The 8,185-nt window shown below is 45.1% G+C and overlaps 1 protein-coding gene across 3 annotated transcripts in view; it reads left to right on the top strand.

Annotated features, from left to right (window-relative positions):
* The window catches only part of SUSD4 (sushi domain containing 4), a 193,709-nt gene that overhangs the window by 86,965 nt on the left and 98,559 nt on the right, over nucleotides 1–8,185 (top strand). The gene's annotated exons all lie outside the window — the stretch shown is intronic.

The following is an 8,185-nucleotide window of genomic DNA, read 5'->3' as shown; positions in this document are numbered from 1 at the left end:
GCGCCAGGAAGGCGTGGCAGCTTGGCACCAGAGTGGTGCGGTGTGTGGGGTGAGACCCCAGCCCGAGAAGGCAGTATTTGGCCCAGTGAGGGCGTAAGACCCTGAGAAGGGTCAGGGGGCCAGGCACGGCTGCATGCCACCTGAGCCCCAGTGCCGGTGAAAGCCCGAGACAGGGCTGGCGCGTAGGCTCAACGGAGAGGGCCAAGGGCGCGAGAGGCGCGGGAGCAGGCTCCGAGAGGGCCAAGGGCACGAGAGGCATGGACACAAGCCCCAGCGAGGGGAAGAGCACAAGTGGTATGTGGCATAGGCCCCGGGGGGGCCCGCCTGCAAGAGTGAAGCCCAGGGAGGGCTAGTCCAAGAGGGAAGACACTAAAAACGTCCGGAAGAGCTCCGAGGCTTGGGGCGTGCTAAAGGGGAGGTAGGAGGCATGCGTAGCCCATAAGGCTGGGGTGCACCAGGTCACCCATAGAAATTAGGAGACCAAAGGCAGCCTCCCATATAAACCTATATAAGATCAAAGACGTGGCGGGCGAGAATTAAGAGGGTGCTGGATCTCCTAATTGGCACGGCAGGGGGACCTAGTGGGATCACGGCCGCCCGTAGGCCCCACCCTGTGACACATAGGATCCCATTAAGATAGGCATCCATATGTGTCTTAAAGGCATTCAAAGTGGGTGTTTGAACCGCTTCCGACGGCAGTCTATTCCAAACCTTGGGGGCTCAGACAGTGAAGAAGTTCTTTCTTATGTCCAGCCTGAATCGGTCACGGTGGAGTTTGTGACCGTTCGATCTTGTCATCCCTTGGGGCCCTCTGGTGAACAGACGTTCCCCCAGATCCTGATAAGCACCCCTAGCTTAGAGATTAACTCATGCAGGAAGGGATATACTTTCGTAGGTGATAGCCTATTTCATCAGCTGCTATGACAAAGTAGGTTTTCAACTATGAAAGCTTACTACCTTTCTGAACGTGTTGATCTGTAAGGCCATTTATAGACACTGCATTTTTCTAGGTTTAATCCAGACTACAGCCATCACTATATACATGTGGATGTCTGTAGTCCAAATTAAAACTGACTCCAGTCCAAATTAATTGATCCTCATTGGATGCGGATTAAAGTTAATGCAGACTATAGCGGTCTAAATTAGGCAATTTAAACTATATTAAATAACATGTATATATGGCATTGCTTTGAGGAAAAAACAGTCCTTAGGAACTCAAATAAGCAGCTAAGGATTGCAAATATCAATCCCTGAAAGGGAAACCCAGTTAGGTTTTTGCGACACAACAGAGGCAATCAGGCAAAGCAACACCTTTACTAAATCAGCGTGCCAACACCACCTCACCAGGCCTTTGTACATGCAACAGAAATGGCCTTTAAAATGGCTTGATTCACTGCTTTAATGGCGTTGTTGTTTACAACCTCAGCGGCATATTCTGCTTTAAATGACTTTGTTAAGTAGCAAGGTAAAAGCCATCTGAGGTATTTTAGTTTGCTACATAACAAAGTGCAACAGTGCATGGGGTGCTGGAAGCGGACATGCTCGGCAAAGCTTGGGGTTGGTGGGCTTTCAGGACCCCATGCACCATCCCTGCCACCTTCTGCCACCAGCACACCCAGCAACACTCCTGCAGCCTTGCGGCTCTGCCCCAGGGGGAAGCTAGTCATTCCTGGGTGGTCCCAGGCAGTCAGAAGGGTGAGGGGGCCTGATCCTTGCCTGCCTCTCTCATGGCAGGGGGTGGGTGGGAGGGGGTGAGCTGCTGCTGGGCTGAGTGGCCCCTGAGCTGCAGTGGACCCCGGTGCTTCCCTCCATGGTGGCAACACCCCCCAAGTGGCACCTGCCCACTGGCACCTGGCCTGGGTGGTCCTCGGGGGTGCTGTCATTGTGGAAGGATGCACCAGGCCCTGCACAGCTCAGGGGCTGTGCGACCCGGTGGCAGCTCCTGCAGGCAGGCTTAACTGATCTTTTTTTTTTTTATCCCACCCATATCCAAATCACTTTTCACTGTCTGCGGAGGCAGAGTGGTCTGGATACAAGTTTAGGAGTCAGGAGTTATATAGATTCTAATCTCACTTCACCTAATAAATCTGCTTTGTGGGCAAGTCCTTGGGCTCTGTATGCCTCCAATTTCCTCTTTGCAAGGTGGAAACAGGTATATTTGACTTTATTTGCAACATGATCTGAAACTTAAATTCTGTAAATTAAAAGAACTATATTAGGGCAGAGTCATTTGTTGTCACAAAATTAGCACTGTACTGCTGTAGTCACAATAGATATGAAAAAGACATACAAAAAACTAGAAGTCTTGGTTCCAAAATAGTTTCATAGTTTCTCGGGTTGGAAGGGACCTGAGCAGATCATCTAGATGGACCCCCTGCCATGGCAGGAAAGAGTACTGGGGTCAAACGAACCCAGTAAGGTGTTCATCTGACCTCCTCTTAAAAACCCCCAGGGTAGGAGCCTGCACCACCTCACTTGGAAGTTGGTTCCAGATCCTAGCCACCCTGACCGTGAAATAGTGCCTCCTGATGTCTAACCTAAACCTACCCTCTGCCAGCTTGTGACTGTTATTAGACCAACTGGAAAATGGCAAGAAAATTGTCCTTTTCTGCAAGCTTTCGGGATCAAAGTCCCTTTATCAGGCTCTGGGAAAAGTGTAGATGGTACAAGATGGTAAAAAGTCCCCATAGATAGGAAATAAACTTCATTTTTGCACAGAAGTAGCTGAAGATGGAAGTCTGTCCCTCTGGGTCAATGAGAGTGTCTTTGTGAGCTGTGTTGAGTAAAAACAGAACATAAAGCCTCCTAAACTGTAAAGCAACAATAAAACACCTTGTTTAAATTTACAGCAGTCACAAATCTTTTTTTAATAATCTTTTTCAGGTCAGCTGTTAAAGTTTGGTTGTTGAAATTTCTTAGAGGCAATTAGTGAAACAGGAAATTTCTTGCTGAGCTGTGTTGAGCTACTCAACACAGCTTACAAAGACACTCTTATGGACCCACAGGGACAGACTTCCATCTTCAGCTCCCTCTGTGCAAAAATGAAGTTTATTTCCTACCTATGGGGACTTTTTACCATCTTGTACCATCTATACTTTTCCCAGAGCCTGATGAAGGGACTTTGATTTCAAAAGCTTGCAGAAAAGGAAACTTTTCTTGCCATTTTCCAGTTGGTCTAATAAAAGGTATCATTTTGGAACCAAGAGTTCTAGTTTTTTGTGTCTTTTTTGTCTGAGACCAACACGGTTACCAAGTACACCCCTAGGTATGAAAAAGTCATTTTCACTAGATGAGCTGATCAACCAAATAAATGTCTAGCCAAGTTTTCAAAAACAGCTTCTAATTCTGCCTGCAGATGTGCTTTGCTGTCAATTTTGGATGCATAACTATAGGTATAATAAATAGAATGTGAATACCTAAATAATGCAACTGTGCTTGGAAATCAGGTTGTTTGAGGTGTTAATTTTATCAGTAATACTGGCAAATGACTTCACAAGACAACTGAAAGGCTTAGCTGAAAATCTGATTATCAGTACAAGAAGAAGACAGATCCATGGTAAAAACAGTGTGAGAAGGTGTAAAGTAAAATATCTGAATGAAGGCAAGCAACCCTTTGTGTGTGTGGCTGGAGGCTACAGCATGGAGGAGATTTGTGCACTTTTCTAAGCCCCTTTGTCACATAATTCAGGGTAATGAAGTGAGTTAAGAATATGCTTCAACCTTAGCTTTTTACAGTGATCACTGGAGCATAAGGATATTAAAAGAACAAACAGCAATGACATTTAAGTTATGCACAAATTTGGGTATGTGGCCTGTCTCTAGCACAGGATTTGTACAGATTTATGTCCAGGCTAGTTTTAATTTTAAACAGATCTATTGCAGTTGTTGCTTGGAAAATCAATAGATGATAGGGGGAAGAGGTTGAAAACTTTTTACCAGAACCTTAGACTGTCACTTTTGTTATTTCCTAACAGTGCACTAAACAGGAAAATTATGGTATCCATAAAAAATTAAATAACAGCTGTACTTTTTCATTCCCTAATACTTCTAAATGATGAGAATCTATTTGCCTGACAGCTTGGAATGAGTATCTCTAGAGGAACAGGAGCCATAAGTCTTTAAATTCAGCCAGTAGATGTGTTCTTAGATGGGCTTTTACAAAAATATTTTGAGTATCAGGTGTCACATGATTAACTATTATTTCCATAATTCATGATAGCTCAGTTGATGAAGCATGTGCGTATAGCATATATAAACACATTTGACTGCATTCAACCACCTAGATTCTTACCACTGTCATCATGCTGTACACCAGGGCCACCTATAATTTCTTGGAGGCAGCAGCGGTGACAAAACTGGCTCTTCCTGTTCCAGTAGCACAGGTCATTGCCATTTAAGTCCATCATTAGACCTAGCAGTATACATCCAGCAAAATGTAGATGAGCCATTCTTATTCTCTATAGTTAAAGTACTGTTGTACACACACAGTGATTAGTCATTGTCATGTAGCAACTGAGACATTTCATTGGATAAAGGTAAAACAGAGCAACTGAAATGTTTTTAGAGAAACCATTTGGGCAAATTTAAAATGTATAAACATATTTTTAAAAAAATCTTTCAGATTAGTTCTCCCTTAACTCACCATCTGAGATTTGTGTCCAGGGCTTTATCTACTGCTGCAAGGAAATACAGCACTGACAGTAGTGTGACTGAGGGGGATGGTGGGGATGTGGAAACTGGACCAGCAACACCAGATACCACCTTTGGTTTGGGAGGGGAGGGGGGCATGCACCACTTCAGCAGCAGCTGACTGCACTACTGCCATCAGCAGTGCAGCAATTGACACTGCCATATGTGCTGTGGCTGCCCTGGGCACTGAACTGCCCTGCTATACCTCTGAGCAATGGCCTCTAAAAGTTGAGTAAAATATAGAGGAAATGTAGTGCCTTAAGCTCACTCTTAGTCATTTCATCAGTAGTCAAGAAAAAAGAAAAACTCTGACCAAGGGGTTTGGTTGCTAAACTGAATTGATTGTCCCTTTCAGCTTCATTGTCCTCAGCATCATTGCATGTTGGTGCCAAGTTTGCAGTGTTGATGCCAGCAGATACTGTCTGTGGCACCTCCCAGCTTGCTCATCTGTTTCCCATGTATTGTTCACCTTTTGGTTGCTCTCCCATTGCAGAGTTTCTCTACGCCACTGCTCTAGCTTTTTTTGACATTCTTTCATCCGTCATCTATAAGCATTCACCACAACCTTATCCTCAACCCCTGCTCCTCTTTGCTTTGCTTCACTTCTCTGTAGGTTTCTACCGTACTTACAGCGACAATATCTGAGTGCATTCCAATAGTGCACCAAGTGGTCTGACCAACATCTTTCATCTTATTTCTGTTCTTATTTTCTCCCCAGGTGGAAAAGCATCTATAGGGTCTGTTTTGTTTTGCTAGGGTTTTCCTGAGTATATGGAGATACAGAGAGATGAAACATTTTTACTGATTTCAGAGTGGGGAATGGACTGTGTGTCAAGCTGTTCCTTTGCAATTGTTTTGTGTCTGCATTATCACACAGTAAGTGGAAGCTAAAGCAGTAATTTAGCAGATGTTCCATTCAGGGGTGAACTGTCCTGGTTTAGCTTCTATTTATTAATAGATGCACAAAAGTTACTAAGGAGCAGCTGACACTATGGGTGGTGGATTCAGGAAAAAGGTGAGAGTTGCTTGTATGTCTGAGTCCCTATTCTTTTCCCTGTGCTGAATTTGGCAGCAGGAGAAAAAGCAGGGGGCAAAGAGTGATAGCATTCACCCCCTGAGCTCCGGAGTCATGAAAGCAGTAGCTGGTAGGAGCTTTGTGCTGACCAGCCGATGAGTTCATTGCACATGTGCTGCCCAGTGGAAGGGTGGTGTGACCTCGCCTTCCCCACCCCTCTGGATACACAGCTGGCTGACGCATGTTCACAAGCAGTAAGTCCCCCTACCCCTTTTAATTTCATATAATTGTTTTGTCTGCCCAAACACTGAATATGAATTCCTGTACCTTCAGATATTGCTGAGAGCATAAACAATGTTCTGCCATCCCTTTCTATCCTGGGCCCTTCTTTACGCGTCTCTGTATCGTGAATTTTGTAACTTCCCCTCTATAAATACTGCCCAGCAGAGGAATTCTTTTGATCTGCTCCTTTTGCATGTTCCTTCTGGTTCTCAGTGGCCCACCTGCTGTGATAGATGCTGTGGCTTCATTCTTCGGTCTTGTTCCAAATATTTCCGTCTTCTTTTGTTTGGATAATTTTAGAGAGATGAGGTTGTCAAACTCTTTGACAAATCTCAGCATTTGTGCTAAATCCAGTCCATTTAATGCATAGTAGTTTCCTGAGACATTTACTTTTCTAAGTATTTAGATTGCTGTTTGGGCTTATTGCTTCGGGGGAAGCACAGAGCATTTTAGTGCATTGCTCAGGATCCTTGCCACCTCTCTCAGGTAAGATAGCAGTATCACATGCTCAACAGTGTCAGATACTGCAGAGGTCCAGGAGAGTGAGGATGACTAACTGCCTTCTATCCCTTGATAGTAGGAGATCATCCCTCAGTGCCATCAGAGCAGTTTAAGTTTCATGTCTTGGCCTGAATTCCAGTTCTTCTGGGTCTAGGATCTTGGCTCAGTTAGACGAGTTTGGCTTCTGACAAGCATATTTGAACTAGCTTGGGAGTATGTACTCTGGCTATCTTTCTACAGTAATGCAATTTTTAAGTAAAATTAACTCTGACTCATGATCTTGTGATAGAACTCTCAAATCTCAGATTTTTTTCTGCCAGTGTGCTTCACACCCAAGTGACCTGGAACTGGCCACAAAGTCCCTGGGAGCCCCCTGGGCTGGACCCAGCTGCAGGGCAGTGAAGGGATCTCTGCCAGGTCAGCACCGAGCCCCGGGCAACAACAGGCGGGGGACTGCTCAGGGTGCATGTGCTAGGAGCTGAAGCGGGGGGTGGTTAGAATGGAGCATCTCATGATTTACATAACAAATCTCTTTGTTTTTACGAGTTTGTCTCTTGATGTTTGACATGGTAGGGATGGTAATATTGTTTCTAGTGGATAGACTCCTCTGAGTATCTGGGTCTGGCCCTTTGGTATCACACTGGGCGTGACTGATAAGAGCTTTAAACAAGAAATCAGGGGAGAAGTCTAGAAGATAATCATGCAATTTCCTTGCCTGTTCATAGTACACAACTAGAGGAAAATTGGATGAAGGAACAATGGAAGGTAGTGGGATGGGCAGTCACCCAAATATTGATTTCATCAATATTATTTTTGCCTGGATGAGTGATGCAGTTACTGAAGACTAGCCAGAAAATTGTATAGGGTCAGTGAGAAGCAGGTGAAATTATTGTGCACAAATGCAAACAGCCAGGGCAACAAAAGAGAGGGAGAGTGAGAACTACTGGTGCTGGATGTGAAACTGAATATTACAAGGATAATAAAAACATGGTGGAATAGAAACTATGGTGGAACATAGATTTCATAGACATTAGGGCTGGAAGGGACCTTAGAAGATCATCAAGTCCAGCCCCCTGCCCGAGGGGCAGGAAGTCAGCCAGGGTCATAGGATCCCAGCAAGATAAGCATCCAAATTTCTCTTGAAGGTGTTCAATGTAGGTGCTTGAACTACCTCTGATGGCAAGCTATTCCAGAGCTTGGGGGCTCGAACAGTAAAGAAATTCTTCCTTATGTCCAGCCTGAAACGGTCTCACAGTAGTTTATAACCGTTCAACCTCGTCTTCCCTTAGGACACTCTGGTGAACAAATGTTCCCCCAGATACTGGTGGTGGTCACCCCGATAAACTTATAGGTGGCCATCAGATCACCCCTGAGCCTGTGCTTTTCCAGGCAGAAAACCCCCATGACTCTCAGCCTTTCTTCGTAAGGTCTGTTTTCCTGACCTCTGATCATGTGTGTGGCTCTTCTCTGGACTCTCTTAAGCTTCTCCACATCCTTTTTGAATTGTGGAGCCCAAAACTGGACGCAGTACTCCAGCTGCAGCCTCACCAAGGCCGAGTACAAGGGGAGAACAACATCCCGGGATTTGCTTGAGAAGCATCTATGGATGCAAGCCAGCGTTTTTGTCGCTTTACTAGCTGCAGCATCACATTGCAGGCTCATGTTCATTTTGTGGTCAATGATGACCCCCAAGTCTTT

This window comes from Gavialis gangeticus, unplaced genomic scaffold (genome assembly GCF_001723915.1).
Source record: "Gavialis gangeticus isolate Ggan-Ray unplaced genomic scaffold, GavGan_comp1, whole genome shotgun sequence".
NCBI classification, from domain to species: Eukaryota; Metazoa; Chordata; order Crocodylia; family Gavialidae; genus Gavialis; species Gavialis gangeticus.
Note: the sequence above shows the minus strand (reverse complement) of the source record. Positions and strands in the feature narration are given on the sequence as shown.